Raw genomic sequence first — 12,019 nt, forward strand, 5'->3', positions numbered from 1 at the left:
TACCTGCTAATTCTTGGATTCAGTTTGTCCTACTGTAAGAATTTTTGGACATGATTACTTGTACTCCAAGTTTATCTTGCTACAAGGAGTGAGTGGTGGTAGAGAAGCCCATTATACCCACTTTGGTAGACCTGGACCTGGTTCAGAGTATCACTATTGAGAACTCTGTTTACCTCATTGCTGAACCATGATATACTTTTTATTTTTATATCAATATGTGTTTATTTATTTTGAGACAGGCAGGGTCTGACTCTGTTGCCCAGGTTGGAGTGCAGTGGCATGCACAGCTCACTGCAGCCTTGACCTCCTGGGCCCAAGCAGTCCTCCTGCCTCAGCCTCCTGAGCAGCTGCGACCAGAGCTTTACCACCACACATGGCTAATTTAATTTTTAAATTTGTTTTGTAGAGACAAGGTCTCCCTATATTGCCCAGGCTGGTCTTGAACTCCTGGCCTTAAGCCATCCTCCTGCCTTGACCTCCCAAAGTGTGGGGATAACGAGCGTGACCCATTGTGTCCAGCTGACTATACTTTTTAAGAAAGGCCAGAGAAGCTATCAGGATCCTTAATTTGGTGGCAGCAATAGGATAGCTCTTAAAGATACAGGTGTGTCTAGTGTTCGAGCAATCTCTAGAGTGCTTCAGAGAAAGCCTTGCATCCTTTTCCTTTTCTCTGTGTTTTTTGAAACTCTGTCACCCAGGCTGGAGTGCAGTGCTGTGATCTTAGCTCATTGCAACCTCTGCCTCCTGGGTCCAAGCGATTCTCGTGCATCAGCCACTTGAGTAACTGGGACTAGAGATGCGTGCCACTGCACTCAGCTAATTTTTGTATTTTCAATAGAGACGGGGTTTTGCCATGTTGGCCAGGCTGCTCTCAAACTCCTGGCCTCAAGTAATCCATCTGCCTCAGCCTCCCAAAGTGCTGGGATTACAGGCGTGAGCCCTGCCTCTTTTCCTTTTAACAGTTGTTAGGTTAGAGGCCAGGCGTGGTGGCTCACACCTGTAATCCTAGCTCTTTGGGAGGCGGAAGCGGGTGAATCACCTGAGGTCAGGAGTTCGAGATCAGCCTGGCCAACATGATGAAACCCCGTCTCTACTAAAAATACAAAAATTACCTGGGCGTGGTGGCGGGCATCTTTAATCCCAGCTACTTGGGAGGCTGAGGCAGGAGAATTGCCTGAATACAGGAGGCAGAGGTTGCAGTGAGCCGAGATCACGCCATTGCACTCCAGCCTGGGTGACAGAGCGAGATTCAAACAAACAAAAAACCCCAAACAGTTGTTAGGTTAGGATCCTAGAATAGAGATGCTGTCACCATCATTATTTAGAAGGGTGGCTATAACCACAATTTCTAGTGAACTTTTCCTGGTTTAAACCATGCCATATCACTTCTGCATGATTTTCTGTCCTCCAAAATGAGGCATTGCCTTAGTTCAGTTGTGAAAGTGTCATGAGCAGCTTGTAAGAATCTTGGATCTTATGTAAAATTTGCCTAGGTGGTTCTATTTATTTATTTTATTTTAATTTATTTTTAGACAGTCTTGCTCTGTTGCCCAGGCTGCAGTGCAGCAGTGCAATCTTGGCTCATTGCAACCTCTGCCTTCCGGGTTCTTCTGCCTCAGCCTCCAGAGTAGCTAAGATTACAGGCACGCACCACCATGCCTGACTAATTTTTGTATTTTTAGTAGAGACAGGATTTCACTAATGGCCACGCTGGTCTTGAGCTCCTGACCTCAGGTGATCTGCCTGCTTCCGCCTCCCAAATTGCTGGGATTACAGGTGTGGGCTGCTGCACCTGGCCTAGGTGGTTCTATTTATACTTCATCTTAGATTATAAGATTCTTGAGGATCTATTGTCTGTTTTTTGTTTTTTTTGTTTTTTTTTAATGTTTACTGTGGAACACTGTATCCAATAGCCATTCAGGATTTGAATGTTGTATAGAGTTTACATTTAATTTTACTTTTGTTCTTTAAGGGAATAAGTCATCCACAGATATTTGAATAATCTCTTCTTTGTTTTTGTTTTTGAGACATAGTTTCACTCTTGTCACCCAGGCTGGAGTGCAGTGGTGTGATCTCGGCTAACTGCGAGTCCGCCTCCTGGGTTCAAGTGATTCGCCTGCCTCAGCCTTCTGAGTAGCTGGGATTATAGGCATGTGCCACTATGCCTGGCTAATATTTTTGTATTTTTAGTTGAGACGCGGTTTCACCATGTTGGCCAGGCTGGTCTCGAACTCCTGACCTCAGGTGATTTGTCTGCCTCGGCCTCCCAAAGTGCTGGGATTACAGGCATGTGCCACTGCACGCCTGGCCTAGGTGGTTTTATTTAGACTTCATTTCAGATTATAAGATTCTTGAAGATCTCGTCTCTTTTTTTTTTTTTTTTTTTTTTTGATGTTTACTGTGGAACATTGTATCCAATAGCCATTCAGGATTTGAACCTTGTATAGAGTTTACATTTAATTTTACTTTTATTCTTTAAGGAAATAAGTCATCCACAGATATTTGAATAATTTCTTCTTTTTTTTTGAGACAGGATCTCACTCTATCACCCAGTCTGGAGTGTAGTGGCACAATCATGGCTCACTGCAGCTTCGACCTCCCTGGCTCAGATGATACTCCCACCTTAGCCTCCTGAATACCTAGGATTATAAGCTCACACCACCATGCCTGGCTAATTTTTGTATGTTTTGTAGAGACGAGGTTTTGTCATGTTGACCAGGCTGGTCTCAAACTGCTGGCCTCAAGCGATCCTCCTGCCTTCGTCTCCCAAAGTGTTGGGATTACAGGTGTGAGCCATCGTGCTCAGCTGAGTAATATCTTCTCAATTGCAATTAACTTTAAATGTAATTTTAGATTTTGTGCTTTTTCTTTTTTTTGCTCACACTCTGAGCAAGTGTGGTTTGTTCTGAGTCAACCTCGGACTTTAAAATGGAATACTAGACAGAGAATAGGAAAGCTTTTTTGTATACTCATTATTTGTCTTGAAACAAAACCAATTTAAGAGCAGTTTGCAGCAACCATGAGAAAGGGATAAATAGGAAAGGTTCTAGCCTATAAGAATTATTTAGGGGAGAGAATACTATAGTTCTTATCTTAATATCCAGTATTGGATGGAGAAACAGATATTCTTCTTGTCAGAATATTAGTATAACCGGAAAGATCCGTCAAATTGCAAGGCATACATACCCTTTGAGCCAGCAATTCTGCTTTTAGGACTTGATCTTACAGAACTTCTCACACAACTTTGTAGAAATATACATACTGATGTGTTCATTGTAGATTTATTTTTTCTCTGAGTTTTCTTGCTAGGAAACAGAATTGTTTTAATATCAAAAAATGTTTTAATATCACAAAATGCAAGCAAATTTTATCTTTATACTTTTCTATACTTCTAGTTTTCCTGAAATGAGTAGATAGATATATAATGGGAAAAGGTATTATTTTAAAATTTGCACGTTTGAGGCTGGATATGGTGGCTCAAACCTTTAATCCCAGCACTTTGGGAGGCCGAGGTGGGTGGATCACTTGAAGTGAGGAGTTCAAGACCAGCCTGACCAACATGGTGAAACCCCGTCTCTACTAAAAATACAAAATTAGCCAGGCCTTGTGGTGCATGCCTATAATCTCAGCTACTAGGGAGGCTGTGGCAGGAGAATCGCTTGAACCCGGGAGGCTGATGTTGCAGTGAGCTGAGATTGTACCATTGCACTCCAGCCTGGGCAACAACAGTGAAACTCTGCCTCAAAATAAATAAGTAAATACATAAATACATAAAATAAAATAAGATTTGCACATTTAGACATCAGATAGAGAAAATGCCACTTTACATTTATTTTTATTCCCTTCCTTGCTTGACAGTATGACTGGTTCTGATGAAGGGAGCATTGATGGAAATCTGCTGTAAACAACTCCTTTTTAAAAAAAAAAAAAAAAATTAAATAGAGATGTAGTTTTGCTCTGTTGCCCAGGCTGTTGTGCAATGGAGTGATCATAGCTCACTGCAGCCTCAAACTTCTGAGCTCAAGTGATCCTCCCACCTCAGCCTTCCAAGTAGCTGGGACTGCAGGTGCACACTACCATATCTGCGTAATATAAAAAAATTTTTGTTAGAAGGTCTCACTGTGTTGCCCAGGCTGGTCTTGAACACTTGGCCTCATGTAGTCCTTCCACCTTGGCCTCCCACCATGAGTGAACCTCTATGCTCTGCCTGAAAACAACTCTTAATCTTCCCTTTCCTAGTAGTAGAAAGGTAGTCATGTTAACTGTCATTATCATTTGAGAACAGACCTTTTTCTAACTTAGGGGAACATATTTCAAATATTTTTGTTACAGAATGCTAATCCTTCAAGAATTCTGTCGATTTTCCCCTGGTAATGTATTATGAATATGTTCATTTTGCTGTTACTTCAGCATTAGCTGTATGTTAAAAATTTTAAATAAACTTGTGTTTACTTTCTGGTCATAAAAACATAATTTATTGTTGACATATAGAAAATATGGAAAAAGACACTACTCCTCCCCTTATCTGTAATTCCATTGCGCAGAAATACTACTGACATTTTGGTATATCTTTAATGCATTTTTTTCCTATTCTTTTTTGAAACAGAGTCTTGCTCTGTTGCCCAGGCTGGAGTGCAGTGGCGTGAACATAGCTCACTGTGTCCTCCACATCATGGGCTCAGGTGATCCTCCTGCCTCATCCTCTTGAGTATCTGGGACCACAGGCATGTACCACTGTGCCTGGCTTATTAAAATAATTTTTTTGGTAGAGCTTGGGTCTAATGTTATTGTCCAGACTGGCCTCAAACTCCTGTGCTCAACTGATCCTCTTGCCTCGACCTCCCAAAGTGTTGGGATTACAGGTGTGAGCCACTGAGCCTGGCCCATTTTTCTTTTCTTTTCTTTTCTTTTTTTTTTTTTTTGAGACTGAGAGTCTTGCTCAGTCGCCCAGGCTGGAGTGCGGTGGCGCAATCTCGGCTCACTGCAAGCTCCACCTCCCGAATTCACACCATTCTCCTGCCTCAGCCTCCCTAGTAGCTGGGACTACAGGCGCCTGCCGCCACACCTGGCTAATTTTTTACATTTTTAGTAGAGACGGGGTTTCACTGTGTTAGCCAGGATGGTCTCAATCTCCTGACCTTGTGATCCACCCACCTCGGCCTCCCAAAGTGCTGGGATTACAGGTGTGATCCACCGTGCCCCGCCTTAATTTTTCTTTTCTGTAATAATTGTATGTGTGCTCACTGCTGGATTTTGGCCACATCTGACTGACAGAGAAGCCTCATTACTTGGCGTTGGTAGCTGCCTCTCATGTTAAGTAATGTTTATTCTTCAGTGCAGCTGTTGTCATTTTTGCTTGTTCTAGCTTGGTTGGTTGGTTTTTAAATATGTGAGAAATAATGATTGCAAAATGAACAATGGAACAGCAAGAGGAGAGAGAACAGTTAAAAGCTGGGAAAATTCCATCGTTCAGTAGTTGATAGATATGACTGATAAGTTTGATACAGATAAAGGAGCAGAATGGAAGTTGAGTAAGAAGAGTGGTAACGCAGAAAGAGCACTCATGAAAAAACTAATCCAGTATCACTGTTTTGGAATAAGCAAAGATTTATTAAGATTGTGAAGATATTCTCAAATATATTCATCTAGATGCTTTACTGCTCCACTTTTTGTATCTTAGTCAATTTTACTCGATGTGTATATGGTGTGAGGCTGGGTCAGTTAGGAAACGCAATTTAAAGTGATGTTTATATTATCATCCAGAAACATCAAATGAATCTAAAGAAACATCTGTAAAACCTTTACATACAAACTAAAGTATTGCTGAAAGAATTAAAGAAAATTTAAGTAAATGTGGGATATATCATTACAATATTTGAGTTTCCCCCAAATTGATCTAGTGATTCAATATAGGTCCAAATAAAATCTCAGCGGGATTGTGTGTGTATGTATAAATTGAGAATTTGATTCAAAAAAAAGAGAAGGACTAATAACAAGGGTTTTTCAAATTATTATTTCTTTATGCCCAGATGTCCCCCAAGACTTTTTCCAAGAGTTTATGAAATCAAGACTATTTTCATAACAGGAAGATGTTACCTACCTTTTTTCTGTGTTGATTTTGCTCTGCTGGTTCCGTAGCACAAATCAGTAGTACGGGGCCGAGCTAGTTAGTAGTTGTGTTCTAGAACGCTGTGCATTCACAGTTTAAGAAAAAAAACAAAGGCAAGTTCTACTTAAGAATGTTCTTGGCAAAGTAGTATAATTTATTAGCTTTAATAAATTTTGGCCCTTCTTTATAATTGAGGTGAAATTCATATAACATCAGATTAACCATTAACCATATACAGTGGCATTTAGCACATTGACAGTGTTTGCAACCATCACCTCTGTATTGTTTCAAGACATCACACATCTTTTTTTTTTTTTTTTTTTTTTTTTTGACAGAGTCTTGCTCTGTCGCCTGGAGTGCAATGGCGTGATCTCGGCTCACTGCAACCTCTGCCACCCAGGTTCAAGTGATTCTCCTGCCTCAGCCTCCCGAGTAACTGGAATTACAGATGTGCACTGCCCCACCTGGCTTATTTTTATATTTTTAATAGAGACAGTGTTTTACCATGTTGGCCAGGCTGATCTCGAACTCCTGGCCTCAGGTGATCCACCTGCCTTGGCCTCCAAAAGTACTGGAATTACAGGCATGAGCCACTGTGCCCGGCCAACATCACACATCTTGACCTGTGAACTCAGAAGTACACCTAAACCCGCTTCTGTTGCATATTGATGTGTAATGGTTTTCTTTTCTTTTTGAGAGAGAGGGTCTCGCTCTGTTGCTCAGGCTAGAGTATAGTGGTGTCATCACAGCTCACTGCAGCTTTGACCTTCTCAGCCTAAGCAATCCTGCCACCCCAGCCTCCCAATTAGCTTGGACCCCAGGTGCACGGCACCATGACTGGCTAATTTTTAAATTTTTTGTAGAGACAGAGTCTAGCTATGTTGCCTAGGTTGGTCTTAAACTTCTGGGTTCAAACAATCCTCCTATCTTGGCCTCCCAAAGTGTTGGGATTACAGGGATGAGCCACTGGGCCCAGCTGGTTATCTTGAGAAAACATGGGATTGTTTGAATCGTGAGCTGAACTAGCTGCGTTTTTCATGGAATACCATTTTTACTTGAAGGTCATCACTGAAAGCTAAACTATGTTTATTTAGACATGGGTATTTTATTGGCTTTTTTTGAAAAGTCATGGTTATTTCATAGATATTCATGTGAAACTAGTTGTCAGCCTTTCACAATGTATACATACATCAAAACGTTGTACACTGTAAATATACAATTTTTGTCAGTTATACCTCAGTAAAGCTATTAAGGTAGACATTGAAGCAATTTGCAAAAATGTGAAACAGCGTCACTCTTATTAGAGTTTTATATTTGTTTTGGAAAATAGTAATTATAACAAATACTGCTAGTTTGTAACACGTTTTTATTTTAAATTAGTAAATGTTAAGTTTCTTCTCAGTTTTAATTTCAACATGGTAAATGTTGATAAATATCCAACGTAAGATCTTTGAGTTCCTCAATAGTTTTTATGAACGTAAAGGAATGTTTAAACAATTTTTTGACTTTTTTTTTTTTTTTGAAATGGGATCTTGCTTTGTTGCCAAGGCTGATCTTGAACTCCTGGCCTCAAGTAATCTTCCCACCTTAGTCTCTCAAAGTGCTGGGATTGTAGGTGTGAGCTGCCACACCTGGCCTCCATGTAAAGGAATCTTGACAAACAAAAGTGCTGGAGGACTTATGTTGCTTATATCATTAGATAGGAAGACACTTGTAAAGTTAGAATAATTAAGATAGGGTATATTAGTAAGTGGATTGAAAAATAAGCGGATGAAACAATACAAAACCCAGAAGAGATTCACGTGTATAATACAACTTTGTTTATGACAAAGTCTCCATGGTAATATAATGAGGAAAAGGTAGTTGTTTTAGTAAATGGTACCAAGTCAAGTTGGATGGTATATGGTGGGCGTGTCTTGCCAGACAGCAATAACTCAAACATACCTTGAGAATGATCCTGTGTTCCTTGGTGAATGTTTGTTGAGTGTTCCAATAATGGTCAACCCTGATGTTTATGCCATACCTATGAAGGACACCTGGATCCTGGCGTGTGCCTTGGAATGCAGGTGGTACCAGGAACTGAGGCCCATTGTTTTGAGCTAGGTGGAGGCTGCTAAGTGGTGGTTGCTATGCGAAGGGTACTTACTATAAAACCTGCATGCTTTTTATAAAAGGGAATGGTTTTTCCTGTCCAGCCTTCCCCTCCTGAACTCCCTGGACATAAGTTTCCTGAATCAAGCTTATGTCATGCTGCTGTCTTTGGGTCTTTTCTTCAGTCTTCTAGAGGCAGTACTCTCCCAGCTTGCAAGCTTGGGAATCCAGCACAACAGGTGGCCATAGCAGGGGAAAAGTTAGGACTTCCCTTTTTCTTCTTTTTCTTTTTCCTTTGCTAGTTTTTGTTGAAGAAACTGGGGTTTTGTTTCCTTTTCACTGTTTGGATTTTGCTGATTGTATCCCCATGGTGTTTTACCATGCTCCTTGAGTTCTTGTGTTAGTAGTTCAGATTTTTTTTTTTTTTTTTTTTTTTTTTTGAGACAGAGTCTTGCTCTGTCGTCCAGGCAGGAGCAGTGGCGCAATCTCTGCTCATGGCAACCTCTGCCTCCCAGGTCAAGCCGTTTTCCTGGCTCAGCCTCCCAAGTACCTAGGACTACAGGTGTGCGCCACTACACGCGGCTAATTTTTTTGTATTTTTAGTAGAGACGGGGTTTCACCATGGTGGCCAGGCTGGTCTCGAACTCCTGACCTTAGGTGTGATCCACCCACCTTGGCCTCCAAAGTGCTGGGATTACAGGCTGAGCCACTTTGCCCAGCCTGGTAGTTCAGATTTAAAGGTACGGTTGGAGAGGTAAAAGGAAGGAGCAAATGCAAGAGACAGAAAGGTAGTGGTGTCTAACGGGAAGAGTATAATTTGCTTGTTGCTTTTTGGGATGTTGCTGGAAGTCGATTATTGCCTAGTGATCCGTAATTCAGACTTCTTTCTTTAGTATTTGATTTTATTTTTATTTCAACAAAACTGAATTACTTTTATTATAAAATACAATTTTTAATATTATTTTTGGATTTTTATTATTTTCATTTTGTATCTTAATATATATTCACTTTTATTTCTTTTTTTGTTTTTAATGTATATTAACTTATAGCAGAGCTTCTCAACTTTGTCAGACTCAACCTTTTAAATATTTTGTAACCTCCTATACTATTCTGCTATGAAATTCATAATTTAATAGTAGACACTTGATACATGATCTTTCTTTGCATTGAATTTTGGGTTGAAAATTATTTTCCCTCAAAACTTTGAAGATGTTTACCCCATTGTTATTAGACGTCCATTGTCATTGAATGTGAGTTTTATACCACATCAGTTCTCCATTCTTTGCATGTTACCTGTTTCCTCTGTGAAATCTTTTTAGAATTTTCTTATTTGTTGCATCCTAAAATTTTACAGTGATGCATCAATGGTAAGGATATTTGGTACACCATTATAATTTGAAGATCTGTTTTGCTTTATTTATTTATTTTTTTGAGACGGAGTCTCGCTTTGTTACCGAGGCTGGAGTGCAGTGGTGCCATCTTGACTCACTGCAACTTTTGCTTCCCAGATTCAAGTGATTCTCCTGCCTCAGCCTCCTGACTAGTTGGGATTACAGGCACCCGCCACCATGCCTGTCTAATTTTTGTATAGTTAGTAGAGGCGGGATTTCACAATGTTGGCCAGGCTGGTCTCGAACTCCTGACCTCAGGTGATCCGCCCGCCTCAGCCTCCCAAAGCTTTGGGATTACAGGTGTGATCCACCGTTCCTGGCCCGTTTTCTCATATTTTCCATTTTTCTTTCTTTCCTTTTTTTGGAGGTGGAGGTCCCTGAGCTAAATCTTTGATTTTTCTAGTACATCTAGTGATATTTTAATTTTGCCAATCATGTTTTAAAATTTGTTTTATGGGCCGGACACGGTGACTCATGCCTGTAATCCCAAGACTTTGGGAGGCTGAGGCGGGCGGATCATGAGGTCAGGAGATCGAGACCATCCTGGCTAATATGATGAAACCTCGTCTCTACTAAAAATACAAAAAAATTAGCTGGGTATGGTGGCGAGCGCCCAGCTACTCGGGAGGCTGAGGTAGGAGAATGGTGTGAACCCGGGAGGCGGAGCTTACAGTGAGCAGAGATCTGCACTGTGTTGTTGCCTAAATTGTTTCTTCAAGTTCAGTTGTTGATTTTTTGTATTTTTTTTTTTTTTTTGAGATGGAGTCTGGCTCTGTTGCCCAGGCTGGAGTGCAGTGGCTGGATCTCAGCTCACTGCAAGCTCCGCCTCCCGGGTTCACGCCATTCTCCTGCCTCAGCCTCCCGAGTAGCTGGGACTGCAGGCGCCCGCCACCGCGCCCGGCTAGTTTTTTGTATTTTTTTAGTAGAGACGGGGTTTCACCGTGTTAGCCAGGATGGTCTCGATCTCCTGACCTCGTGATCCGCCTGTCTCGGCCTCCCAAAGTGCTGGGATTACAGGCTTGAGCCACCGCACCCGGCCAGATTTTTTGTATTTATCTTTGTGCTGTAGTCTGTTCTCAAGTATTAGATGATTAATAGTTATCTATTGTTATTAAAAACCAAGGTAGTAAGGCTGAACAGGAGCTTCATTTTTTTTTTTTTTTTTTTTTAGATGGAGTCTAACTCTGTCACCCAGGCTGGAGTACAGTGGTGCAATCTCGACTCACTGCAACCTCTGCTTCCTGGGCTCAAGTGATTCTCCTGCCTCAGCCTTCTGAGTAGCTGGCATTAAAGGCACCCACCACCATGCCCAGCTAATTTTTGCATTTTTAGTAGAGACGGGGTTTCACCATGTTGGCTAGGCTGGTCTCAAACTCCTGACCTCATGATCCACCCGCCTCAGCCTCCCGAAGTGCTGGGATTACAGGCATGAGCCACCGCGCCTGGCCTAGGAGCTTCAGTTTTATGGGCTGACTTTGTCTTCAGGCAGTTGTGAAGTTGACTTAGAAATTCTAAGTCTTACCCTCTTAGACTAGAAAATTCTTCAGGACTATCCTGGATAGGTCAGTTCCATTTTCCCTAGTATTAGCTCTTTTTTTTTTTTTTTTTTTTAGACAGAGTCTTGCTTTGTCACCCAGGATGTAGTGTAATGGTACCACCTCGGCTCACTGCAACCTCCATCTCCCAGGTTCAAGCAGTTCTTGTGCTTCAGCCTTCCAAGTAGCTGGGATTACAAGCCTACACCACCACACCCATCTAATTTTTATATTTGTAGTAGAGACTGGGTTTCACCATGTTGGCCAGGCTGGCTTCAGACTCCTGACCTCAGTTGATCCGCCTGTCTTGGCCTCCCAAAGTGCTGGGATTACAGGTGTGAGCCCCTGCACCCAGCCAGCTCCCTGTATACATATTTTGGGCTTTGTTTCTTTTTTCTTTTTTTTTTTTCCTTTAGCAACAGGATCTTTTCTCTATTTTCTAGGCTGCAGTGGCACAATTCATGGCTCACTGCAGCCTTGAACTCCTGGGCTCAAGCAGTCCTCTCACCTCAGCCTCCTGAGTAACTGGGACTGCAGGTGCTGACCACTGCGCCCAGCTAATTTAAACTTTTTTTGGAGCAACTGGTCTCCCTGTGTTGTCCAGGGTGGTCTCTAACTCCTGGCCTCAAGTGATCCTCCTGCCGTGGCCTTCCAAGCCACTGTGCCAGGCCTGAGCTTTGTTTCTTAATTGTTTTTCTTGTCCTAATTATATTAGGGAAAACCAGCAATGCTGTGTTTAGTAGTATTGTAGAAAGTGGCCATTCGTGCTCTTCTTAGTCTTCCCTTTTTGTCTTCCAAAATTTTCTGAAAATCTTTATTCTGCTAACGGCCCCCTCAGATTCTCTTTATTATGGTTTAGATTCTTTTTTTCTTTTTTTAAAATTTGAAACGGA

At 41.5% G+C, this 12,019-nt stretch overlaps 1 protein-coding gene and 1 long non-coding RNA gene across 9 annotated transcripts in view; one reads left to right on the forward strand and one right to left on the reverse strand.

Moving 5' to 3' along the window:
- The window catches only part of LOC105464916 (uncharacterized), a 51,663-nt gene extending 43,508 nt beyond the window's left edge, over nucleotides 1-8,155 (reverse strand). The window contains exons 1-3 of the long non-coding RNA XR_011611652.1: nucleotides 8,054-8,155; nucleotides 6,101-6,189; nucleotides 3,187-3,305 (exon numbers count right to left, since the gene is read on the reverse strand). This is a non-coding gene — a long non-coding RNA (uncharacterized lncRNA). The remainder of the gene's footprint in view (nucleotides 1-3,186; nucleotides 3,306-6,100; nucleotides 6,190-8,053) is intronic.
- Nucleotides 1-12,019, forward strand: part of LOC105464917 (metastasis associated 1 family member 3) — a 261,198-nt gene that overhangs the window by 121,278 nt on the left and 127,901 nt on the right. The window lies entirely within an intron of this gene.

This window comes from Macaca nemestrina, chromosome 13, assembly GCF_043159975.1.
Source record: "Macaca nemestrina isolate mMacNem1 chromosome 13, mMacNem.hap1, whole genome shotgun sequence".
NCBI lineage: Eukaryota > Metazoa > Chordata > Mammalia > Primates > Cercopithecidae > Macaca > Macaca nemestrina.